The following is a 27,513-nucleotide window of genomic DNA, read 5'->3' as shown; positions in this document are numbered from 1 at the left end:
ATTTTCAATTTGCTCAACTAGTAACAACAAATACATTCTACTCAATTCAAACTTGTTCTATTGTATAATCACTATATAATCTACAGGCACAATTTGCTGTATGTCAACACTGGAACTGACTTAAACTTCTGAAGTATAATTTAAAAGGAAGCATAAAGGACAGAAAGTTATGAGCCACTCTGGACCTTTTACATAAGATCAAGGCCAGAATGAATGGAAGTGAATTTTCCGTCCTTGGACTGCATTCAAACAGTGACATCTGGTCTTTGGGGACTTACAGAGTGAAATAAGCAGTAGCTCCAAATATGAATGGATGAATTCATCTGCAGCACCGCTGCTCCGATCAATATTATAGTCATTCCATGCTGGTGCGGCAGACAAGGCACAAAGTTTGAAGAGCGACACGGTGAGAAAAACCAGAACCAAGCAAAACAACAAGACCATTATCTTGACGAATGTTTGCTAAGTCTGCGATTTCTTGATTGAAATTTGCCAAAACTTTGGCAGGTGGTATTGTGGCTCACTCGGGGAACGTTCTGGGTTCCACTGGAGTGAAACGTTTGAGAGAAGTCATAACAGAAGACGCTGTTTATGCAGTATAATGATACATAATCGGCACTTTCACGCTTGTGCAAACCAGTCATAGCCATTTTTTTGGGGGGAAGGGGTTGTTGATTTTTTTTTTTTTTTTTTTTTTGCAGCGCTGCTTTGCCTGCGATCTAATTTCCCCTGCTGATTGCCAGCGATCTTTTTTTTATTTAGACGTTTAAATATTCAAGCACATCAAGAATTGACTGGGGTCTAAATGCAACTGTCTTTGTTTACAGCCTCGACCCAGCCGCTCTCCTTCCGACCGCTGTGAAGCGTCTCAATTACAATATTTACCCGCCCGCCGCAGTCACCGCCACTCTCTTTCCTCCTCCTGAATTAGTGGCTTCCTCCGGGGGGGGGTCTTTGTTGTTCGGAGCCACAGAAAGCAGCTCACAAGGGGCCGTTTGAGACGTCGCGCTTCGGTGAGGATGATTTCAGAGAGTAAAAATCACTGCGATTGTGGACATTTTCTATTAGCAAACAAAAGCTGTAGTTTAAGCAGGTTCACAGAAATGCTGTGGTGGTTCTTGAAAACAGTCTTGAGACGTTGTTCACGTGGTCTCGGTCAAGACGGTACACAGCTGTGGCAGGCGCATGGATGTATTATAAGGACTGGATACCGGACTGGCAATTTGGCTTTGTGCTGATTTTTCCAAGTGGCCACTCGAGGTACTGCAGCAAAAGAAATCCAGTGAATCAAAATCCAAAAAGCATTTTTCCCATAGCTCGCAATGCAGGGCGACTGTGACCTGAAACGCAATTCATAGCAAGTGACATTCTCTAGAATCGTTCTGATTGGCCAAATAGATCATCTGAATTACAGAGGCATGATGGGAAGTGACATGACTGCGCATGCTCTATGGACCCATTATTGCGGAAGTCAAAAACTTTTTCGACATCTGCGCTGGGAGAACATCTTCATTGAAATGAACTTGGAGTGTTGGAGTCTTGGGGTTGTGGCAGGCGGAACCAGATTCTCGCCGTACTGAAGCACGGCATCTGATTGGACGGTGGGCTGACTGGGTTTTTAGTGCGTTGACTTGTGTGACTGGGGGGGGTGCAGAGGCCTGTTGGGAGGAGTAGCAGAGCCACTCAGAGGTGGAGGAGAATTTCTCACAATTGTGAAAGTGTGTGGATGAGGTTGTGTGGACGAGGTTGACCGCAGCGTGTGCACGTACGTGCGCCTGATCAACGTCCAACTGTAAATCAGACTGGCAGCGGAACGGCTGGTGTCACCTCGTGCAGCCGCACAAACACGTGCGAGACACCCGGTGGCTTTTTTCTTTTTCTTTTTTTTGTTCCTTTCACGTCTTAATGTTCCTGTTGAAAACAACACAAAGCACAGGGGTGAAAAAACGTTATCCTCTGCCGCCAGACGTGTTCATTGTTTGCATGAAATCAGGCAAGACGATTCACACGAGATGCAGAGGAGGGTTGGACGTTGATGCAGCCGCTGCAATGACAAATATCAGAGTGGAAAGTTGCGACACACACAAAAAAAGCTTTTTGTGTGTTTTAGTTCAAACAATGTTGTTGAATAAACTCCCCTCGCTGTGAAACATGCAAAACTGCTTTCTGGTGCATTGGAAATAAAACATTTCTTGGCAATCCGGGTTTGTGTCCCATTTTCTTTATTCCTTCATTTTTGGGGGCGCATTGCAGGAGTCTTCTCGCCCACCTGTGGACTTATTGATTACTGCTCGGGAGCACAACACTGTGCAACCATAAAGGAACACAAACATGCAGTAAAACTCCCCTGGAGTCGAGACACTGCGCACTGAACCATTGACAAATCATGATGAATCTCTGTCCTCTGCCCTCGTTCTCTTTGTGCTTTGTCTTTCCGTTTGCAACTGTAGATTTGTTACGTGCAACTTTTTGCAATATAAAACACCACCTTGTGTGTGTGTGTGTGTGTGTGTGTGTGTGTGTGTGTGTGTGTGTGCAGAAACCGAAATCTTTGATTCTACTGCTGAAAACAGGAAAGTTGAAATTGTATCAGCTGGTAGCGGAAGGTGGGTCAAAGGTTTCCCCTCCACGACGGCCGATCCCTCGGAGACAGAATCGTAAAAATCCGAGAGGAAATCTGCCGTCGCTGTGAGTTGTGCCTCAAACTCCTGTGGAACCTCTGGAGAGCAGCGAGAGCTCTGATAGCCCCACCACTCCGTTCACGTCTCTCTTCTGCTCATTTTTTTCTGTTTTTTTTTTTTTTTTCACCCCCGCTTGCCTTCCCCTCCCCGTCCCATTGTTCCAGCGACGTGGCAGCGCTCACGGCTTCCTGGATTCCCACTCAGCGAGGCGAAGGACAGCACTCCAGCTGCCTGCCAAGACACCTTATCTGTGGCTGGCAGCCTGCAGACAGGATGGAGTGCTGGTGGTGGGGTTGGCTGGACAGGGTAAAGGCTGCAGGATGAGCCGTGTGTGCCGTGTGTGTGCGCGTGTTTGTGCGCTTTGTGCGTAACTACATGGAACGGCCTGCCGGATTTACAGCGGAAGAAATGCTCGAGCAAACAGGAAGTCTGAGCTGAATTCTTTTATTACCCTCTGTTACAACATAAAATATATATTTTTTTATTATTATTAATATTATTTAGGGACTGAGTGCCAGCGATAAGACCAGTTCTGGAAGAGAGCAGGTCTATCAGGGCGAGAGACCAAAATTAAAATGTTTGCCAAAACTCATCAAACACACCCACCACCATGCTTTACTGCAGGCAAGACACACTTGTCTTTTTACCCCTCACCCGGTTGCTGCCACACACACTTGACACCATCGGAACAAAACAGTTCATCTCGGGGTATTTTTTTTCCAGTTGATTTTGAAGGTCTGCTGAGACTCCTGAGACGAGGAGGGTCCAGCTGCAGGCTCGGTGGAGGCAGTCTCAGGCAAACGACGGTTAATAAACAAGTACTTTGGTTTGTTCCAACTAAATATGAATGAATTTATTCTGGCATTGTGAATGGCCTACTCTGCTTTGCAATTCAAATGGATAGTTGAGAGTTCCCTGAAACTGCTTCCTCTGACCCTGCAGCTGGATGCTACTGCCTGAGACGGACGAGCTGCCGTACAGAGACCAACCACCAGAGGGACACTCTTCCACTCATCCACGTCCCTTGTCTCCTCGTCTTTAGCAAACTGTTGGCGGGCTTTTTTTGTGCATCATCTTTAGAAGTGGCTTCCTTCTGGGACGACAGCCATGTGACCAATCTGACGCAGTGTGCAGCGTATGGTCTGAGCACTGACAGACTGACCCTCCACCCCTCAACATCTGCGGCAGTGCTGGCAGCACTCGTTTGTTCATATTTCAAAGACAATGCCTGGATCGGATGCTGAGCACGTGCACTCAACTTCGACCTTAGCGAGGCCTGTCCTGAGTGGAGCCTGACCTGTTAAATCACTGTACGGTCTTGGCCGCCGTGCTGCAGCTCAGTTTCAGGGTGTCGGCAGCGTTCTTTCAGCCTCGGCCGTCTTTATGTAGAGCAGCAATTCTTTTTTCTGTGCGTTGAGGTTATTTTGATGGGACAGTAAAGTTGCACTGTTATAAAAGCTGAACACTGGCTTTACTTTACATTGTGTCAAAGTGTTGTTTATTCAGTGTTGTCACATGAAAAGAACGACACCACATTCTTTTGAAATGGAAGCAGAAATATTGCAAATTCCATCTTGTTTGTCATTCTTTCCATTCAAAATGGTAAAGAAATGCAATGTGCCCTTGAAGACGTAAACTGTAATTTATTTGGTAAAAAGGACTCGGTTGGTGTTGGGTGGGTGGAATGCTCTCACATCTGAAAAATTCCAGAAGGTTCATGCCGATTAGAAAATGTCACCGTAGCTTCCAATTGGCAAGTGAGTGAAGATTCAATTTTTGGTAACTGCCCAATTGCAGCTATGATGGAAAGCGATAAAAAGGAAAAAAAAAAAGGGGGGGGGGGAGGGGGGTCGGAGCTACAGAACACTTGAAAACACTGGGCACCTCCTTCGGCACTTTGCCTCGTCCTCCACACACCATGACAAGATGGTGAGGAGACGGGATGGGAATGTGAGGCGAGCGTGCGCAGGCTGGCCTGAGGGGCGCACGGCCAAAACCCAACAGTCTGTCCGTCCGCCGGCAGCACAATTGTAAGCAGTTGGCTGCCCAAAGTGTCCCGGAAGAGGCGGCGCGCCGCATTGTTTCCACATTCTTTGACACGGTGAATAATTTAATAACTCCTGCGTCCTCGCTCAGCAGCATTCCTCTCTTTTCATTTCGCTCTCCAAAGGCCACATGGCTGCAAGGGGATGACTTGGAAAACGTCCGCAGGACGATTCATTGTTTTTTTTTTTCTTTTCTTTTTTTTTTTTTTCAGAGCAGCAGAGCCGTCAGAGTCGACTTCTTTCATCCAAGAACATCTTAAACCCACCAGTGGTCCCACTTCTCCTCCTGTGGAACTCTGGGGAGCAGAGAAAGTTGAAAAACTGTCTTTGTTAAACAGTAAATACATGATTTTGGGAAAGGTATTATTTTCACTCTGAATCTGCAGCTTACCAACATCTGCCTTCTGTCACATTTACATCCATTTAACTTTAGTCTGAGAAATCCACTCACTGTTGCAAACCATTTTATTTTATTTATTTATTTATTTATCTATTTATCTATTTATTTATTTTTATTTATTGTCTGCAGCCAACCAGATGTCTCCCTCCAGACAGTTGGTTCAGATATGTTCTGATATCTCACTTCTCCAAACACCTCAGTGCTGTCAAATGAAGTGTCAAAACTCAGATTTTCAATTCATTTTTCATGTTTTCCCCCCATTAGTTCTGAAGTGTCTGCTACGGCTCCTCAGATGCCCGAGCTGCCATACAGAGACCGACCACTAGATGGCACTGAGCTTGGTGGAGCTCGCTTGTAACCTCCCTTACGGAAATGGAGAGTGACTGTCAGCGATGTTGTGACGTATTTCCTGCTCATGGAAGGAACTAATGGAAAGCAGCAATGTCGCTAATGATAGCTAAATTGACCGCAGGTGTGTGTGTGAGTGTGAATGGTTGTTTGTCTTTCTACGTGGCCCTGCAATGAAGTGGCGACTTGTCCAGGATGTCACCCAGCCTTCACCCTATGACAGCTGGGAGAGACTCCAGCAGACCATTGAAACCCTGAGTGCACGACAAAGCAGGTAATGCAAATAGATGAATGGATGGATATCTATGTGTATTTCATACGGAAGTATATATATGTATATATATATATATATATATATATATATATATATATATATATATATATATATATATATATATATGTTATGAAAATTGGAAGTTATCTAAATTGCTTATATTTGTCAATGCGTCAAATTGAATTCATTACTTGTTGAAGACAAAATAGAACATTTCTGTGACGCTTGCACTGACCAATCTGTTTTTTTTGTTGTTTTTGTTTTTTTTTTATCCCTTTGTATATATAATCTTGAAATCTTGAAACATATTTGTTTGTCTGTTGCTTTTCATGTCACGACTGTTTTCTGACCCCGTTGACTCGCGACGCAAAGGTGGACGTGTGTGTTTCTCTCTGCGGCTCAGCGCTGACCCTGGATTCCAGACGCCTCACGTCCCTTTATTTCCCGGAAAACATCTCTGAGTTTCGGTAAGTTTTTCATTTTGTCAATGTTTGGCAGAGCTGCTTCTCTGATTCATTCCCATTCAAAAAGTGCGACCTGAGGCCGAACGCAAAAGTTTGCTGCTTTTGTGGCCGCTGTGTGAGGAGTTAAAGGTTAGGGGGCGCCTTCTCTGCTGGTGTCTTTGTGATGCGTGTTAACGGCTGTTTTGATACTGAAGCATGACTTGACATTGGATTGATTTTTGAGTGTTAACATTTTTTTTGTTTATTTATTTATTTATTTGTTTGTTTTTTTGCTCCAACTCAAACTTGCCATCGATCTGTGTGTGTGTGTGTGTGTGTGTGTGTGTGTGTGTGTGTGTGTGTGTGTGTGTGTGTGTGTGTGTGTGTGTGTGTGCCTCTTGTAGTTGAGCGTGATGGCATGAAAAAGGTCTCTTCAAAAAATAAAAAGGATTTCTCTTCCTTTCTCCCTGGGTTTCTCTGCAGAGAAAAAGTCAAAAATCACAGCGAGCCTGCACAGCTTGAGTCAGAATCAGATGCAGCCCTCAGGTTCAGGCTCACTGATGAAATATGGGAGTTGTCTATAGGTCGGGGGGGCTTAAATAGTCCGTGAGTGTACAAATTTTTCAGGCCCCCTCAGTGGACCAAAATGGAGTGTCAGCACAGTGCAACAAATGGACTGACTGTGATTCAATTTCCACGTTGCAAAATTGCAAAAAGAAGCTATTTGTTTCCCCTAACAGGCTGAAATCACCTTGCACCTTCTTTTCAATTTTAGCTGCTTTTTGCTTCCCCTGTGCAGACTGATTTGTGCTTCGGTAATATCCTTCCATAGTTGACCAAATAAAGATACAACATTTTCATCATAACCGCCCCACTTAACTTTGAAAATACTGTAACATTACCAGATGGGGAAATGATTCAAACGGATGATTGGGGGACAGCAGCAGCAACACTGCTAACGTCCTCTCACCACTGTATTTCCCCACAGACATCAGCAAAAGTTGCAGGGACAAGACCATACATATTCCTGCTATACTGATTTAGCACTACTTTGGTTGCCTACCCAGTGCCCTCTCAATAGAATGCCAATCGCCAGGTCAGCTGGGTGCGTTGTTTCCCAGGCAGGTGTCCCCTGTTAGTCGTTACTAGTCAAAGCATTAGAAAAAGAAATGTAATTTCTAACTTTGAGGTTAAAGAATAAAATGTGACTTTAACATGTTGGCACCACCAAGGCCGTGTCCTTCAGAAAAGCGTTCTCACTTTTGTGACTGCTGACAACGTTACCTCTAATTGTAACTTACAAAACACTTGTCTGACCTTCATCAAGGCTTTTTTTTTTCCTTTTCCTTGAGCAGAATGTAAAGACATTATTATCCACGACAGGGAATAGATAAGGTGTCAAAGCGTTGATATAACCCTTGCAAGGAAAACACACTTCCACCATGTTCTATCAATTGGTGGTTTGGAGCTGTGATATCAACATCAAGGGGAGAGCAGCTGTCAAAAGAGCGGGTCGGCTCGCTGGCAATAAAAAAAAAAAAAGAAAAGAAATCCCTTGTGAACACCTGCAGCAGCTGACCTAAACCACATGCACGGGAAATATTTTAATAGAAATTTAAAATGAAACAAGTGTTTGCTTTGGTCGTATATATCAAAAGGCACAGGAGAACATTCCTTCCTGTGAATGGTCCACACTTGGAACCAATTAAAATGCGTTTTTTTTATTTTTTTTTCTAACCCTCAGATTTAATGTATTCAAAATGTATGAACTTTCAAACATAATAAGAATCAAAGCTGCTCTTACATATCTGATTATACAAGAGAGTGAAGGGACGGGATTAAGATTGTCTTTATGTATAAGTGCACGCTAGAGTGGGAAAACAGAGTGTAAGACTGTTAAAAAGGGTTTTTGAGGGGATCATTAAGTTGCAGATTGCCTGCACTAAGCTCTTAGCCCTTAAATCCACGAAGCTTCACACCATCTGGAGCCATAATGTGCTGCGACATCTCTCAACACGCAGCAAGAATCCCCCGGAAATGACAACTAAACGCCACAACTGAGCGCCGCATGTGCGCCGGCGTGCCTGCAGCTACCAGGCGCGGCCACTGGATGTCAGTCAAGTCCCTCGAATGTTCCGCATTCCGCGGGACTGGAGGTGACCAGCGGTCGTGCTGTTTCTCATTTCAGCTCAACTGCCTTAAAAAAAAAAAAGAAAGAAAGAAATTAATTAAAAAAAAAAAAAAGTCATCCGAGGGACACGTTCACAGAGACATCAATCATTTTTCTGAAGCAGATGTTGCTGCTTTTATTCCGTCCCTCCACATGCATGCCAGCCTCTGGCCTTCAGGCAGATTAAAGCATTAGATGATGTGGAATGTTTGGCCACAAACACAATGGGTGCCAAGCGTTCAAAAAAATGCGACAAATTCGATGGCGAGGGTGCGGATGGGATGTGCGATATGAGAAAGGAAAGACTTGGAGGATTTGGACAAAGACGGTGCATTAGTGATGCCGTGGCTGTGACCCATTATATTGCATGTGTGTGCCACACACTTTCAAACACGGGGACGGATGATTTGCAAAACCTGTTGCTTGGAGTCAAGTTGAGCACAAAGCAGCTGTCAAGAGAAGGCCAGGGTACATTTCACTTTTTATTTTTCTGAAAGCCTCCAGACGAAATCATGAAGAAACATTGAATGATTACAAATGGCCAGGACGAGTGTCACTGCTGGCCTGAGGGGTTCAGGCAAACTTAATCAATGCCGGAAAAACAAAGTACAAAAATTATTGAGCAGCAGATTTTCTGACGTTTTCTGTAGTTTCTTGGTTTTCTTCTGGCTTGTAGCTGAGTTTGCAGAGTAAATGTTAATAAAGCTAAATAAAGTATGTGTGTGTGTGTGTGTGTGTGTGTGTGTGATCTTGATTTTTGAGTCAGTTTTTACAGAACTGAGAACTGACTCATTTGGAAATATGACGGTCCCTTATGTATCTTTGTGTGCTCTGTGATCCTTATCAAATTTGAATTGACGGTTTGCGGCGCAGACATCTCAACAGTCAGCCTGGCAGTGTAAAAAGACACTTCGGGACAAGATGCATATAACAGAAAAAAGAAACGCTTGACCAACTTGTAGTTTATAAATCGGTCCTAAATTTTCAAAAGGGTTCTACTGTCACAAAATAAAATGCTTTAATCAGACAGGAAGTGTCGGATGGCTTTGCCTCACCCTTCCTTCCATCCTTCCTTCATTGCTTGCTATCCTTTATTCCTTCCTCCTCTTTCCTTCATTCATTATTTCCTTCCTCCACTCCTTCCTTCCTTCCCTCCTTCCTTAATTCCTCTCTCTGGCATCCTCCCGTCCGTCATTCCTTTCCTTCCTCCTTCTGTTGCTTGATATCTTTCCTTCCTTCCTCCCCTCCTTCATCCATTATTTCCTTCCTCCACTCCTTCCTTCCTTTGCAGTTCTCTCTGCCATCCTTCCTTTCCTGATACCTGTCGCTTCCATCCTTCCTTCCTCCCTCCTTTCCTTCCTTCCTTAACTCCTCTCTCTGCCATCCTTCCGTCCGTCGTTCGTTCGTTCCTTTCATCTCTCCGCTACCCTCTGCTTCCCCCTCTCGCTGGGACCTCGTGCAGACTGGACCCAAACACAGCCTCACTTGTTTAGGGCTGGGTCGGCTCTCAGCTCGACCACTCCTTGGGCCGCTAATCGCCTCAGAGTTCTTTTCCAAATTGTAATTACCGATAAACACACTTGGCTGATGGGGACGGCCGATTGCGAAGGGCTGCGGCGGCCAGTATCTGGCATCGGCCTAATTGTCACAAACAATCTGCCTCATTTCTTGGGCCCGGCTGGCAGCCAGTGATTGCACCAAGCACACTTGAGGGGCTCGAGCGTTTACGCCGGCGTTCATTTGGGACCACTTTGTTGCTCTCCAGTCGGCCCGGAAAGAAAAACTTCACTTGACGGTCATCGTTTTTTGGGATCGTCCACAAACAGTTGTTTTGAAGACTGCGCCGATAAAAGTGACCCCGTGCAGAGCTATTATGATTCTTTGGCACTGATACAGCGGCAACCACTCACAAAAAAGTAAACCTACGCAAAAAAAAACAAATTTCTCCATCAATCTGTGAAGAAGTATCATCTCATTTCTTTCTCACCATGAGGGATGTCCTGGGATTACAAGAAATATTTTCAACATTGAATTAAAAAAATAAATAATTGTTTGTTCTCACCACCAATCACCAGTGCATCTTTCTTGCCCTCCCCCTTTGTTTTTCTTTGTCCCTGAATCACAACAAAAAATGGCAGTGATGGTTTTGGTAAGACGGTCCCAAACAAACAATAAAAGAAGAAGAAGAAGTGTTCCATAACATGAGAAATGAAAATGTCTGTCAAGTCTGCACACGTGTGTGTGTGTGTTTTGCATCCCTGTGTGCGAGGCGGGAAGCTAAAGCCTCGCCGTCTCCCTTCGCTGAGAGTAAAAGGAAATGACCCAACTCAAACAGGAAGTGCTGCAAGGTGACCAGTAGCAGTGTGTAGCGCTGAGGTTGAATGCACTGCAGGGTGTGTGTATTGTGTGTGTGAGGCTTTGTCTGGTGTGGGCCTACCTCTGCTCCTGCTGCACCACAGTTGTAGCAGTTTGCCGGCAGGAAACAGCTGTGCGGGGTGAGGTTGAAGCCGTTTGAGGGTTACAGTGCGCCGCTCGCCAGTATCAATCAAAACTGCGCAAAGTCGACTTTCTGCTTGGAAGAAAAAAAACCTGAAAGGGGGGTCGCAGTTTACATTAACACGTTATTCACTCATCGGAGATGATTAGAAGCGGAGGAGAATCTCACCGTCCACTCAGGGACTCAATTGATCTGTTCCTGTTGCTGATGGTTCAATTCTTAAAACAAACTGGAGCTACTGTATCAAAATCAGACGTGCGGTGTGAACGACAACCAGAGGGCCTTATCTGATTTTTTTGTTGTAAAACTGTGGCGATTTGACGTTGCAGACCATTGGGAATTTGCTCAGAACGAACCCATCGGCTGACTTTTGCGGGAAGGTGAGACACGAGGGAGCATCCTCATCGACTTAGCGTGCTGCTGCATGAGGCACCTCATCTGGCCGACTCTGACCGACCTGAGGTGCAACCGCTGAGTCAAAGTGTGGCTCTGAGATCCCAACAACCACCTCTGCAGACCAACAACTCCACTGGAGCTAAGAGCTCATTGGGCACCAACAGATCCTCTCAGCAAGCAAACAACAAAAAAAATATCCTGAAGATGTTTGAGCTTCTGTGATTCTGAGAAAAGATGAGATCTCAGATCTGGGAAGAAACACGTGGAGTTCAAATGAAAATGACAAAAAAATTGGCATTTAAAAAAAAAAAAAAAAAAGTCTGCAGAGATATTTTGATTTTTGCCATTTGCACCGTCGACGTGTCACGAGCGGCCACGTCAACGCGATCCAGCGGCTCTTGGCTCCTTGCTGGGAGACACTTAACATGTCTTGCATTAATGAAAAGCACAATTGGAGCAAGCTTGTGGATTACAGAGCATGTGTGTGCGTGTGTGACTGGACAGGATGTTGGATGCAATGCTATTTTCTTTTTTCAAATATATCTTTCTCATATGACACACAGACAGCTGCCATTTGCTCCTGAAGCGCAGCCTCCAGCCATCGTCATTGGTATTCACGTTTTCTTCACCTCCATTTTTTTTGTTTTTGTTTTTTTTTGTCGTCGTCTTTCCTTTTCAGGCTATTCTGCCTGGAGCTAATCCCTGTCAGAGCAGTGGCATTTCAGGCCATCAAACTCCCAAAGCGCCTCCTATCAGCTCTGTCAGGTACCAACTGAAATGCCAGGCCCGCGCAGGCACAGCAGCGGTGCAGCTGACGAGGGCAGATTGCTGAAAGATTAGAAAGCAAGTTTGCTTTTTGGGCCCAAATCTGAAAGATTTCGCTCTCGGGCTGCACGTCCAGTTTGTTCCAGCACCCCAGTCTACATGTTGCATGTCGCCCCCCCCCCAAAAAAAAAAATGGTAGAGAGGCAGACAAATGAAAAAAAAAAAAAAAAGGTCTCTGGGAGTTCTGGGAGACATTAGCAGGTAACAGGAGAATCCCCGCAGGGAGCAGCAGTGGGAGTCGCTGTGCGCCACAGTGAAAGATGCCGTCAGTCCTCACATCTCTGACCTCCACCTATTATTCTTGTACGACTGCTCATAACTAATGCAACATGAAAGACAAGCAGAAAAAAACAATAAGGGCCAGCCAGTGGCGGGAGAGTCCGAGCCAGGATATCCATTTTCATGTCGGAGCAGCTTAACGCTCTCATTTGTTTTTGTTTGTTCTTGTTTTTCTTTCTTTTTTTTCTTTTTTTTTGCTTTTTACCTCCTGGATCATTTTTTTGTCACGTACGTTCAGTCCAGAGTTCAAGCACATTGTTGCCCTGAACCTGATAAACGCTTCATATGAAATGTTTTTTTTTGTTTGTTTTTGTTTTTTAATAAGTGTCTGACATTAAGAGAAAGCAGCTGGCAGTGGTATTTATAGAAGCAGCTGAAGTTTGCTGGTGTCTGTTGTCCAGCTGCTGAGTGTGTCTGGCAGGCAGCCTGCTGCACCTCCAGCACCTCCAGTCCCATGCAGTCACCCTGCAAAATCTGGATTCCTGCCTTCCCCACCTTTAAGTTCCATGCATGCATGTCACTGCAGCAATCACCTGCAGTGGGGAGATAAGTCACGCCCCATTTATGGAAGCGGTATAGAGGCTGCGGCTTTAAAACAGTTTTACATGTCAACGAAGCAAATCAATTTTCTTCTATTGTCTGTCTTTTAAGTGTGTGTGTGTGTGTGTGTGTGTGTGTGTGTGTGTGTGTGTGTGTGTGTGTGTGCAGGCTCAGATTGGTGTTCTTCTCCTATCTTCAGAGCAGGACTCCCCACAGGCCTGTCGGAGTCGTGAAGACGTCCGAGGGCTCTGCTACGCCTCTCTATCACACTTGTTTTTTATGGAAAGCGCGGTTCCTCGCCGCAGAAATTCCTCGCTGAAGTACAACTCCCCGATGTTTTGGCTGTGGCAGACGGATAGTTGAACCTACGCTACGCAATAGACACTTAAGAAAAAAAAGGAAAGGAAAAAGAACCAAGCAGGTTCTCAGGAGGAGGGAGGCCTCAGTCTGAGACTTGGCATCAAGTCAGGAATACAATTTGATTAAGTGTGAAACCAAAGTTGAGACTTTTTTTTTTTTCTTTCTCACTGTTCTACAGCTTTGTTGTTCACTATCTGACACATCTAAAACAAAGTTTGCGGTCAGCCAGAGAGCAGGACGGCGCTGCTCTGTCCTACTGCCTCCAGTCACCTCATGATGGAAAATCCTCCTCTTCTCCTGACAGCTCTAGAACTGTCAGTGTCTTACTAGGAAAACACCCCTCTTTGACATCACAAAGGGCACTGGGCACCTCAACAGTTTCAACAGGAGCCTACTAAACTCATGTGAACAGAAAACTTTTTTTTAAAAAACGTGCACAGATGCTTTTTGTCGGCACATCTAGTCCAAACTGCTCGGGCTTCCTTTTAGTTCCAGCGGCTGTAAACACGGCTGAGATCCCAGCCATGGGAAAGATGGATGGCACGCACGCACACACACGCACGCACACACACGCACACACACACACACACACACACACACACACACACAGGCAGTTCCTTCACACTGGCACGACACAACAAAGTCCGAGTGAAGCTGCGACAACAACAGCAAAACACGCAGATACAAACATACCACGCTAAGTGGAACGAATATTTACAGACCGTCTGACTGCTGAATTTGGCCAAGAAGGATTTGTTTGAATCCTTGAAAATCACGCCACGGCCACATCTGTGCCAGGCCACTCCCACCCGTTTGACTCCCCCTGCATTGGGCCGTTGGGTATGGCCTGCTTCAGAGAGCGACTTATGGACATGGTGTAATGTCTATAACAGAACTGCTTTTTTTTTTTTTTAGTACTGAAGATACATACATACATACATACATACATACATACATACATACATACATTCAAAGACTCAAATAGAGAGCGTAGATGGACAAATGACTGAAAAAAAGGCTTCCAAATTATCACATTGAGATGTTGCTCTTTGATGGAGGTGCCAAGAGCTTCAACAAGTCAACATCTCTTTAAAAAACAACTTCAAAACAGTAACAGTAACTTCATTAGCAGGCCAAAGTACCCACAACTCGGAGTCAAAAAGGTGCAAAGAAAAGACCAACACAAATTCAGTGTCTTGTTGAAAAGGTCAAAGGTCGCATCACCCCTATACTATAACCAGCTGCTTGGCTTTGAGAGAGCGAGACGGCTTGGCTTATAAAAACAGCGCTACTCGGAAAGACGAGCAGCAGAATGATAAATAAATATAGTGTAAAAGATTTTAGGGCGACTTAAAAACAGCAAACACAGGGAGGTTGAAGCTGTGACGTGGAATGAAAACAGGAGACAGTTTGGCTGTAAAATAAAACAGGGAGACTTTGGGCCTCCAGTCCAGAATTTCCTCTTTGTAGCTGGGGATTATTTGACTTTCCGGTCGGGTTGTCGCTTCATCACTTGTCGCATTAATAGAATGAGAGGGACAGACAGGTGTGAGGCGGCGCTGCGGGAACATTTTGTGTTTTGTGTTGTTGTCCGTGTGTAACGAGCTTCCCCTTCCGTTGGAAATGACGAGCCGAGCGTTTGATTGAGTTACCCAGTCAATTTGACTTGATGCGACCGCTGCTGTTGCAGACATTCAGGCTTCTGCAAACTCTTTCCAACGTGGCTCTCACTCATGGCAGCCGGAAAGCAAAAAACATATATACATATAAATCTCATTTGTTTCCCTCCACCAGACGTTCGACTACTGTCTTCCTTCAGTAGCTGAAACTTCTGGCAGCATTAAAGACAAAGAGACATAAGCGAGTCGTTTTTTTTCCCCCCCCTCCCATCTGTTCTGAGAGCGGGCCACGTTGAAATTATTTGCAAGATCTCTTTTTGACAGAGTGAGCGGGTGCACTGAGCCTTGAACGGAGTATTTGAACTGCTTTGCTCTTTGGACCTTTTTCTGTCTGTATGGAAGAATGTACATATTTCTCAGCTACCATCTTTCATAGGAGGCAGCGACAAGGGGACAAGTGGACAGAAAGCAACACTCAGACACCTTGTCATGTGACGCTGAAACCTTGTTTAAGCAGCCGGGTGTGTCTGCGTGTCAAGTGACTCGTTTCTTTTGTATCCCAACCTTGAATCTGATTCTTCAACGACTCACTTAATTAACCCTGAGTCATCTCGACTTAGCGATATCTCCTGAGGGTTAATTGCTCCCAGCCCCTGGTTAAGCGCCGACGCATGTTTTGCACGGGGCGCCGTGACGGAGCTGCTGCGGCATGCGTGCTGCGTTTTCCAGACACGTGGCCGCCCCGTTTGGTGTCAGTGTGGCACGTCGTCGTTCCAGCGAGGTGCACATTAAGGAGCTCGCTTGGCTCAGCCCTCTGTTTCTGTTGGAGCACCAGGCCACATATTTGAGCCGTGTGTGTGTGTGTGTGTGTGTGTGTGTGTGTGTGTGTGTGTGTGTGTGTGTGTGTGTGTGTCACACAGAGTCCAAATGAAACACACATTGGGATGGAGAAGTGCTGCGTCTGCACAGCATTCCTGAAAGCAGACTCAGAGGGAGGGCGGGGGAGGGCGGTCACAGCTGGAGTGGTATTCTGGGAATTATTTTAACGGACACCTTCTCGTTATAATTTTTTGCTCCTTTTATATTTCAGAAACTCGCCTGCTACCGCGTCAGTTTCCAGCGCCTGGCTGCAGTGACTGCCGTTGGCGGACAGAGGGCAGCAGTCAGCCGTTGGAAAAAAACAAACAAACTCGACAGGGTCTCGCTCAGTTTGTTGCTCCGAATCACATTCTGCACAATTTGTCCGATTTCGAGCGGTTTGATTCATCGGTTGAGGATGAGGGGCCAGAGTCCTACTGTTTCCCAACTCTGGATAACATAGCTGAATATCTGCCAGCAGTGTTCGGGACTGAGCGCGAGTTTGGGGGACAGGGCAAAACAAATAATAAAATAAATAAAAATAAAATAACACAAAAAAATGAAAAATAAAGAATATCTTCGTTGACAATGTGCAACTGGGTCTGTGACGGAGGGAGGAAGAGGAGGTTCGAGGTTCACCATCAAATCTTAGTATCTTAATATCAGACAATAATTAGAGACTGAAGTGACCCCCATTTAATTTCAAAGGATTCCAATTGGAGTTAAATCATGGTCAAAACTTAGTCCTCCTGGATTCTGCAGAAGTTTTTTGGGGTTTTTTTCCGGCCAATGACAGACGTGGGTTGTTTCACATCTTGATGGTCAGAAAGGCCCTTTAAGCAGAGTTGTTAAAACAACTGAACAGGCCAACGAACTATCAACCACATCAAATGAAAGCTGGAAAAACTCAAAAGAGGGACAAAGTGCTTATTGGCCTGGTTTGAAGAACAAGAATCAACGGTTTTGTTTCAAGTCGGGTGTAAAGTGGTTTCATGAGAGGCCCTGGAGCCTAAACTAGCACTGTGGTAGCTTTTTTGGAAGCTGCTGCTGGACTGTTCAACCCATTTGATAGCCACATATGCAGATGCTGGTTTTGTTCAGGTTTTCAGTGAGCACTGGGTTTGAGGCGAATGGTCTTCTTTCCTGGTGAAGTTTTTGGGGTTAGGGGGTAACACAGAGGAAGACTTTTGGATGACAGGTGAAAAGTCCAGTCGCTGAAAACCCTTCACATCAAACCCTGCCTGACTTCTTGCTACGAAACGTGTGCAGTTGTGCTGAGATCAGATGAGAAAAACCTTTGACATCATTATCGCAAACTCGACTGGATCTCCCCACATTTGAGTCGGTCACAGTTGAGACCTCGTGGAAAAATGTCACCTAAACAAGCAGCCTCCCTCATCCCCAGTTCATAGTCCTTCTGATTAACCTCGAAGACCCTCCCTGCTCCCTCTCTCCCTACCTCCCTCCCTCTAAGGGGAAACATTGTGTCTCTGGCACTGCCAGAAAAGGGAGCAAGACGTCAGAACACTCCAGAGGACTGACCGTGCTGACGGGTGACCCTCAAGGCCGCGTCACAGGCCCGCTGCCGCTTGTCTTCATCATCAGAAGTGGGGAGGTTTCATTCCTGAGCGGGTTCATGCACTCTGTCTTGGCATTTTTCATATTTACATTGCTTAATAGTCTCAGTAGATGTGTTTATGATATTTCCCCGCTCGCTGTTTGTTTGTGGTTCTTTCTTCTCTAATGCTCTCCTCCCCTCTTTATCTCACTCCTCCGTCAACATCATATCTTCTCAGAGCTAAGTTGTTTTTCTTTTTCTGCAGGTCTTTTCTGTCCTTACAGGGACGAACCAAATTAATGCAGAGATATGTTGTTTTTTTTAATTTCAAAAAATTAAGAGATTATGTCAGAGTGGAAAAAATTCCGCTGCTGATTGAACCGCTGGGTGAACTTGTTTTGACAGCCGTTCAGATATCGCGCGAAAACAAAGCGGGGCTGTCGTGCCAGATACGTTTGAAGCGAACACAGAGAGCAACCACACTGTTTGACATTGCAACAGAGGCTCTGTTTCCTCCAGCAAAGCTGAACAAAAACAAGAACAAGAACAAGAAGAAGGAGAAGAAAAACACACCGGCCTCAAAATCTTTCGCAGATCCATTTCCACACCACTCGGTTTTGCTTTTAACTGCTCCAACCCGTCTGTCCCACACCTGGCCAGCGTCGAGCGTGGCACTCAACAGAGCGCGCTCTGTTCCGCGCCTGGGCAAAATCTGCCGAGCTGCACGGAAAATAAATCAGCTCCACATTCATTACACAAGAAAAAGCTGTGGGCGACTTTGCTTCATTATTGGCTCTCTGTTTTTTTCCAGGCGGCCACTTCACTTTCGCCCACCGACCTTTCCGTCAACTTTATTTCGTTTTTGTTGGCGTGCAGGGCAACTTGACCCCTCAAAGACGATCCTCCATCTCGTTCCTCCAGGCTCCTCGTGGAGCACAGGACCCTCGGCTGAGCTCCTCCGGCAGATCCTCTTCAAAGAGCAGGCGGGCGTATTGATTTTGTGTCTCCACCTCTTTGCTATCTTTTGCTCTGCGGTTTTGGAGGCGCTTTGAAAAGTGCCGGAGCCGGCCGGCTCCATCGCTGCATAATGGCCCAGTAAAAATGTCCCCTGCCAGCAGAGCCGAGGCCCTCTGAAATAACACAGGCAAACCTGCAAAAATACACCGCGCTGGGATTAATCAGTCCTGTTCTATAAGTGCCATATGACTCACTAGCATCATGTGTAGCCTCATAAACATAAACAACCTCCATACCTGTATTATTTTATATAAAACATCCAACTATATTTTTGTTCGTGTGAATTGGAATGTCCTCAGAAATCAGTGGTTGCGTGTCAGTACGACCGCCTCGCTGTTTCTTAAAAGAAGACGTGCAAGCACTTTCTATGACAAAGGAAAATGTGGTTGGTGTGCGGCTAAAGTCACAACCAGCGAATGACATCCTGGATCTTTAAAAATCCATTCTCATGACAAAAGAATGTCACCAGTGGCCCGAATACATAACCAGTAGTACCACAAACAGCACTGATAACCTCATTCAACAGCCTTCGACATGGTTCCATCCTGCCAACAGCATCATCGCTTCATAACGAACTCCGTGGTTCGCTTATTCTTTTTATTTGAATAAGCTGTTGATTTTTTTGCCTCTCTCTCTCTCTCTCTCTCTCCTTGACTCTCACTCTCCCATGCTGGTGCACTTTGAGGTCGCAGAGCAGAGCAACTGTGAAACCACAGCGCCCGAATCTGACATTCTTGTGAAAATAAACACTGAGGTATGTTCGGGCTGAGTCGTACACCCGGCGAGGACCTGTTGATTTTGATTTGCACTCCCTTTTCCTTTCTGAAACTCCGCTGCAACATCACAAAGCCGTGGCTGCAAAAGAGCTCCAGGGGAGAAATAAAACAGAAGAAAGGCCTCTGGGACGTTTCACCTGTTAAACACAAATCTAATGGCCTTGCTCGGGGTTGCCTCCTGCCGCCGCACAACCCGGCAACGACTTTTAAGCCGCTTGCGATCAGCTTCATCCTCTCAGCATCCTCTGAGGAAGGAAGCCGGGGCCACATTAATGCCCCGCAAGCTCCGGGGCCGACATCTCCTGCGCGGACGCATTTATTTTTGGACCAGGGGCGGCTCACGTTACGATTTTGAGAAGACCCCTCCGACAGGAAATGGCCCGGTGTGCCACCCAGCAGCTCCTGCATTCCTGGCACTGGGCCAAGAGCGACTGGCCGCTCGCTGCTGGCTAATTCAGCCAGCGATCAGAGGAAAGTCCAACTGAACTTCTTTTAAACTTGGGATGACCTCCTTCCACCGCTGCAATCTCACTCGCACAAGCCAATCAGGCCATGTGTGACACCAGCAGCCATGTGGTCACACCTACTAAGCCTGACATGTGGCGACAGGACCATTTTTAGAATAATTAATATCACTAAGACAAGGTAGAGACACTGGTTTCATGTTATCGTTGGTATCAAAAATACAACCTGATGGGGATTAAAACAAGCAACTTCAACATTTTTCACTTGTCAGCAAATTCCACCTTGTAAAGGCCATCACGGTGTCGTCCTTGTCTTCTGTTGCTCTACTTGGCCTTGTTTCAGAAGAATGGCCGAAGCCTGAGCAGATCCAAGTTCTGGAGAAACATGGCAGTGAAATATGGCCTCATTCTTAAGATATACACAACCACTCAAAAGTTTTGACACTCAATTCATAGAGTATGTAATGTATTTTCTTTCATTCTCATGACTATTGACATTGCAGTTTCTCACTGAAGGCGTCAACTGCGTATGGACACGCCATGCTAGCAGTAGCTTCTGGTTTCGATGGCTTCCACCTCTTTCTCCTTGGAAAATAATGCCCAGTGGCCTTTGAGCAGCCAGACGTGGCCTAGATGAGGTCTTGTCAAGAGGGATGGATGTGAGGATTAAGACTTGTGCCTTCTGGATGGACCACATCCTGATGGGCCCTTTTCTTCTTCTCCGACAGCAGTAGCCCCACGGAGGTGTGGGGAAAGATTCAATCAGGCTTCTGCATGACTAAAATATTTCCTGGACCCATTACGGCCAGCGGCAGCGAGACGCAGCATAATGCAGACTTGCGCCGTGCTGTTTGTTTCGTATGGACATTCCTGAGGTAAACTGGAGAACCGCACAGTTATTATGTGGAGGGATATCAAAGGCTGGCGCGGCCACCAGGGCTGCAGTGGGGAACATGGGAGGTTTGTGCAAGACCCTCTGATTTTTTTTCCCCTTTTTCTTTTTTTTTCCATCTTCCCACCAATAACGTGCATCGTGCGGTGAGGGGGTTTGGGAGGGAGGGAGGGGGGGCGTGTGGCTGCGGCCTAATGAGGCTGTTTGTTGATGACTTCCACCTCATTTCAAGGAAGCGTCATCAAGGTCTCTTGAACACGTCCCTGGAGGGAATCCTAATGGAGAAGTTTAAGCCTGTTCCGACTTATGCACATTTGGCATGGGGGGCAGAGAAAAAAGGCAAATAAAGCTACCAGAGCCTGTTAAAATCTGGATTAGATGGCGGCGTTTGCTCACGGATCTCCACAAACAAACCCCTCCTGTTGACTCGCCACAGCTCCGTTTGTTGGTCCGTCCGTCCGCCCGTCGGGGTCGAGTTGTCGGGGGCCGAGGAATGCTTGCCAGGCCAGGCCTCGGTTTATTGGTGTTCACATCAGCCTGACCTCGGGGTGTCAGGGGCTGTTGCTTCACCGTTACTTCACCGGCTCAGGTTACTTGCACCACCACCCGATTCCCCCCGATGGCAAGAAAAAAAAAAAAAAAACGTGGGAGGCGGCAACCCATGCAAATGGGGGAGTGCGTGGAGTCTCCCCAGTGCCGCGTCGCATTTGGCACCCATTAAGGAATGTTGGGGCCAAATAAAAGTTTAAGTATGGCCTGAGTGAGCACGCCACGCCCCAAGACGTTCGCCGCTCGGCTGCCACGACCTCCAGAACTGCTGACCTCATTTCCTCGCCGGGTGGCAGCTTTGCTTGGAGGACACGGTGACTCATTGGCTGAACAGGGTCCCAAATTACGACCGTTGAGTTAAGTGACAAGTCGCTTCACCTGGGCAGCGATTAGCTGCAGCGGCTGCAACAGCAGTGAAGACTTCACAGTCAATGTTTGAATTCAAAAATGAAATGCCTGATCCCAGTTCAGTTCAATTCAGTTCTGACATTCAGTCAAACGACTAACTTAGTGTTTGAAAGCAGTGTGGATGTCATAAATAAGTAGATTATTAAAACAGTATTATTCATCATAAACAACATCATTATGTGATTGGACTCCAGTGTTCAGAGCAGTTGACGGAGAAAAACTGCATGAAACTCAACGCTTAAATGGATGCAGTGTTGCTGCTCAAGCAGACAAGTGTAAAGACTGAGGGGATTTGGATGAATCTGAAGTTTCGGTTACAAACACAAGTACTTACTTTAGGTGAGACTAGAAACCAGACGCAAGAATTAGAAACTGACTGAGTAAAGGTGATTTCCTCAGTGCTGGCGATACGGTTAACTCACTGCTGTAGTGAGAGCGAGGTGAGAGAAGAGACCCCCCCAACCCCCCTCCGACCAAGCCCTCACCCTTTCATCGTTTCTCCCCGCTCACGGCTGCCAATGCCGCCACCACCGCCGCTGCACCAGAGCCCACCTTCATTAAAACCCACCAGAGGGTTATGAATGGGCCTGTCTGGCCCACTGAGCAGCCTCGGAAGCCCAGCTGGTTCCCATTACTGACTCTCACCGTGCTTCGTGTGTGTGTGTGTGCGTGTGTGTGTGTGTGTGTGTGTGTGAGTGTGTAGGGGGTGAGGGGGAGGGGGAGTGGGAGCCAGTCCTCTGACGCTGAGGGGTAACAGGTTTTGGTTAATCCCTGGCAGGTAGCGCTGATGAGAGCCAGGGTCCAGGTGCCGGAGTCGGAGCAGAGTCACTGCATCCCATCCTTCCTCCTCTCGTCTTCTCCTCCCTCCATCTGCACCCCTTCATCCCACTTTCACCCCCCTCAGCTCGTCTTTCTCCACCTTTCTGCCTCGTGCACAGTTATAATGTATTTGTAATTTACGGTCAAGGCTACTTTTTTTTAAAGAACGTTTTGTCTTCTTTTTCAACCCCCTTCTTTTTTTCGAGGGGTTTTCCTGGCTTGGCTCCAGAAGTGAGGATGGGGTAGTTGGGCCTGGGGCCAAAACATTTTTGGCCCATTTTATGAAAGTGTGTAAATCTAAGGGAGCCACAGAGGGGGGGGGGGGGGGGGTGGTCTCGGTCCCATGGCCTTTTGTTCTCATGCTTGGTCTCTTACAGCGTGGTGGTGGTGTTTGGGGGGGCACTGAAATGAAGATCATCCGAGCAGAGACAAGCCTGAACGCACGTCTCCGTCTGTGGTCAATTTGTCAAGGGGAACGATGGGCGATGAAGATTAGCACGAGTGGAGGAGACAAAGAGACGAGTGTGGCTGCAGCGACGACGTCCACCCGTTGTGTTTGGGAACCTTACAAAGGCCTGGTGTGCGACCAGAAACCATCCACTGTGTCATCCAGGACGTGTTGGTTTCACGCTGATTGCTACTCCAGACAAGAAGTTTTCTCCTCTTCTTCTATGAGCAGAAATTAGTTAAAAATGCCTCGTAGATCACGATACACGTCATTATACTCGTCAGTGCTGCCACGCTGGAGCCCATATGCTGTGTCAGTACTGTGCATGTTCATTGCACATAATGTACGCGCAAAGTTTGGTTGTTGTGTAATAACAATGTTGTGCACTTTTTGCATGTTAGGCAAGTTATGCATGTTTATTTTTAGCGATAAATGAGCAACAAGAACACGAGAGCGAGAAAATGTTTGTGGCATTTTTTTAAAGTTAATATGAACATCGCACCAATGACTTATTATTATTATTACTTCATACCTTTTTGGCAAGTGCAGTTTTATATTTTTCCATTATTACATTTGTGGTTGTCCTCTTGTTTGCCTTGCCAGGAGTTCACCTGAAGGTCCACTTGTTGTGGCTCCTCCTGCTAGTTTTATTTTCTCCGTATGAATCAACTGCAACCAGCGAAACATGAAGCCGTCTGCTTCATTTATGAATGTCAGCCTGCACTGAGTCACAGACGAGCGTAGTGTCTCCATCACGGTGGTCATGGTGACACTGTGGGGGGGGGGGCTGTGTTTGCCAAAATCACTTTATTTATAGCACTTTTGTTTGTCACACAATATGGTTTAGATTGAGTCGGCTCGCTCCACACTGAGATCTTCCCAGGCCGGAGTGAATCGCCTCACTTACATCGAGGTTTACGTTCTCATGCCCTTCACTCTCCCTCTGTCTCTCTCTCTCTCTCCACCCCCGCCCCTCCACAAACAGACACAAGGCCCCCCCTCCCCTTCTCTCCCATCAGCAACACTCTCATTCACAATAGCAACACACACACACACACACACACAGCATCACGACCAGCGCCGTCCTCCACTGCTGCTCAGTGCAACACATGTGCTTCCAATTTGGTTCTGCTGGTGAAGAATGGAGGCTCCCTCGGAACCCCCACCCTCACCCCCACCCGTTGCATTCACACACCCCCACTCTGGTTCACATGAACACGTGTGTACTAAACACTGGCCTCTCGCTCTCAGCACTGACTTGTAGCGCCCACAGCGCAGGTTCCAATCGTCTCGTTGCACAACCTGCCTGTAAAGTTGTTTTGCCCCCCCCCCTCCTCCCTCCCTCACCCCTTTTTACTCTCCGGAGAGATCAGATGACTTTGCTCACTCAAGCTGTCTGTGTGTGCAGTGGGTCACTTCAATATCTGCCACCAACTGTTGTCCTTGTGGGGAATCTATCGCCACTTTGCCTCCCTCAAATAGAGCCGAGTGGAGACTGAGAGGGTGTAGTTCCATATCAGGCCGCTAGAGGAGCCCCTGCAACACGCTGGTGTGTTGGCAGGCAGGCAGGCAGGCAGGCAGGCAGGGAGGGAGGGAGGGAGAGAGGTGAGGCGGTGCAGAGCTGTGCAGCCTTGTGTCAGGTCACTGCTTGAGTCAAACTGGTTGCAAATGTTGCTCCTTCAGCACGCATCAGGTTCGGTTAATGTGGTCTCGTCTTCAGCAGCACAGGAGGATTGTGGGAAGTCTTCTGTGTCGTATTATTCAATTCAAAACAGTACACGAAGCATGAAAAAAAAAACGGAGAGAGAAAAAACACAAAACACACACACACACACACACATACGCACGCACATTCTCTGTGTGTTTACCAGCCGCTCAAGAGTACACACTGCACTGTTTTGAGTGTAGTTGTTTTCTAGGCCGCTGCTGTGGTTTGTGATTGAAATTACCGTTGCCAAGGAAACGTTCTAATTTGGCCTCATTGGAGACGTTGCGGTTTGAGCAACAGGTGCCTGTTATTTTTGGTCTCTTTGTCGCAGGCTGCTGCTGCTGCTGCTGCTGTGTGTAAAGACACCTTTGTTTGTATATGAATTTGCGTGTGTGTGTGCGCGTGCGTGTGTGTTTGCACGCAAGCCTGTGCGCCGATGTGTGACCTGCTCTGCAACGCAGTCGCACGCTGCGGCGAACGGAGCTCGGCAACCTTGGTTTTGTTTATTGGGGATAAAAACAAAAAACCTTAAAGATCTTTTCTTGGTTTCAGGTCAGAACAGGGGAGCACGGTGAGGAATGGGAGCTCAGCTTCGCAGAGCTGCAGCTCGCTCCGTGTCAACCGCCACTCACATTGACCTTTCTGTTTTTCCACACCACCATTTCTTGCATGAGGGCTTTGAGGCGACGATGCGGCTGGTTAAAGTTCACAGCGTCAGTCTGCGAGCGGTCCGAAACTGACGCCTTAAAAATAACAGTTTTTTCTGTTATTTATGTTTTGGGTTTTTTTTTAAAGCAAAATTCAATTTCTGACATTCTAAACGGGGCCAGCATGCAACACAGCAGTTACAGGGCTGCGGTTTCCATTTGACTGTTTCATGTATAGGACGAACGAGCACGTTGTGACTCACCGGGTAACCAGTTCAACAGTCAGTAAACGACTTCTGCATGTTAATAAGTTCTAAAGTGAAACAAATTCTAATATGTGGTTCTTCTGTCATTGGCTGATCAGGTGTGTGAATATTCAAAGCAAATTATTCAACAAATGTTCTCCCATTGAAAGTCTTATACATGTATGTTGCAGAACACTCAGAACACAACATTGAAGCTGATGGAAAGTTTCAAAGAGTTTCCTCCCACATCTTTTGCCTCGAATGACAGTTTTGACCATTTTTAAAACGGTGTGTCTCTTCGGTTGACCTAACACCTTTCAATGGTTTAGCCTCATTAGGGGGCCCACATAGAGCCACTCGGCCATTTTGAGGTTGCGGTGGTGGTGGTGTGTGTGTGTGTGTGTGTGTGTGTGTGTGTGTGTGGTGGGGTGTTGCAATTTGCCATGATGCTGTTTTACTTTATCTGCATTTTTTTATGTGTCATTTGACATTTGGATCATTAATGTGGGCGTTCAATCCCCCCCCCCCCCAAGATTGTGTTTCTGTTTCTCTCACATCATAGTTAATAAAGCACTCACTCGCTCCGCTTCAGTGCAACGCAACAACACACCTCGCTACTGGTGCTGTGCCATTTTGACGCCTACCTACGCTTGGGTCAAAACGACCAACTTCAGACAATGTAAAGAAAATGCATTAAAAACGGGGGGAGTTGGGGTTCAAAGCTCCAACAATAGACAGACGCAGGCTCCATCAATAAGTAATACAAACATAACATAAAAGGGAATTTGGAATAAAATAATCTATGTAAATTTATGTAAATATGTAAATAAATGAATAGGTTAACACACTACACGCTTACAAACACACATGTAGATATGATGCTAATCCCTGCGGGCCCAGTTCTCTTGACCTGAGTCACTGCTCTCAGTGGGCAGAGTCCTCCCTCCCGCCCGCCCCCTGCCGGGCTGATCTATGTCCTGTGAGAGTGAAGAAGAAGAAGAAGAAGGAGAAGAAGGAGGAGTAAAAAAAAAAAAGTTCCCTCACCTCCTGACCTCTGTCCAGGCTCGGGGCAGGGAGTGCGGCTGTAAAGCCGAGCGCTCCCCCCTCCCGCCCCCTGTGTTATTTCAGCTCTCTGGTTACAGTCCTAAACCCGAGGGGGTCTTTAACGGCGGCCTGGGGATCACAGGGCCGAGTCTTAACAGCTCTGAGGTGAAAGGCCTCGGACGCTGCCCCCAGACTCGCCTGGTGTCACACACTGGGCCTGGGCTCCGCTAAAAAAACCCAGGAGAAGTTCAGCTCTACGGGTGACACCGTCTCACGTTCAGCCTGTTTGCATCCCAGAGGTTGCTGGCGTACAGGGGGCAGAGTTACAGCCCCAACAAGTGGTCGTCTCTTCGACAAAACAGAGGAGAGAGACAACTGTTGGCACTCATATTCACACCTATACGGAGCGTTTCAGAAGGAATGTAGGAAGCAGGAAACCTGAAGAACCTGGATGAACATGCAAGCCCCACACAGAAAGGTCCTGGAATAGAACCGGCAACCTCCTTGTTTTAAAAAGAAAAAAAATGGAAATCCAATTTAAAATCTTAATCTTACTGATTATTAACTCTGACCTGTGTGTGACAGAGTAGCGGGCGTCATCAGCAAAGCGTCCTCTCAAGTCTGACAAGTCCCCCGGCACGCCGTCAATTTTTTAATTATTTAATCCTTCTCCGACCAAATGATTGATTGCAGCTCGGAAAGTGAACATCTAATCATTCAAATGTATGCGCGCGTGTCAACTGGATATTCCGCTTTTGTGTGCGACCCTGCTGTTGACCCCACAATTTGTCTTTCTCCTGACAGAGCGTGTCAGTGCGTTGGCCGCCGGCAAATTTCCGTCATCCCGCCGCCAGTTAGCTGCTTATGTACCACATTTGAAGCTGTCAACGTTGATCCCACGGCGGTAATTGATGCGCGAGCCGCCGCCGCCGCCACCCTGCTGCTCGTCTTTTTTTTCTTTTCTTTTTTTTTTCGTCAAAATTACACTTGTCAACTTCCATCTGAAGATGTGCCTCTCAGGTTAACAGTTGTTTGTCTCCCGGAGGTTGTGCAGTGTGACTTGTTGTTGCCTTTGTCTCAATCAATCACGCTAATTGTGGAGAGCTGTACAGGATTTTACTGAAACGGATCCCGGCTGAAGTTTTTAATTGATATATGGCACCTAAACCGAGAGAAAATAGTTTTTTTCTTCGTTTTTGTCTT

General features: G+C 46.6%; 1 long non-coding RNA gene across 1 annotated transcript in view; it reads left to right on the top strand.

Moving 5' to 3' along the window:
• The first annotated feature begins 5,527 nt into the window (after window positions 1-5,527).
• LOC142903907 (uncharacterized) overlaps window positions 5,528-27,513 on the top strand; it is a 30,111-nt gene continuing 8,125 nt past the window's right edge. Inside the window, exons 1-2 of the long non-coding RNA XR_012929300.1 lie at window positions 5,528-5,748; window positions 6,121-6,215. This is a non-coding gene — a long non-coding RNA (uncharacterized LOC142903907). The remainder of the gene's footprint in view (window positions 5,749-6,120; window positions 6,216-27,513) is intronic.

This window comes from Nelusetta ayraudi, unplaced genomic scaffold, assembly GCF_046127955.1.
Source record: "Nelusetta ayraudi isolate G7.1 ecotype Tasmania unplaced genomic scaffold, CSIRO-AGI_Nayr_v1 ptg000120l, whole genome shotgun sequence".
Classification (NCBI taxonomy): Eukaryota; Metazoa; Chordata; class Actinopteri; order Tetraodontiformes; family Monacanthidae; genus Nelusetta; species Nelusetta ayraudi.
Note: the sequence above shows the minus strand (reverse complement) of the source record. Positions and strands in the feature narration are given on the sequence as shown.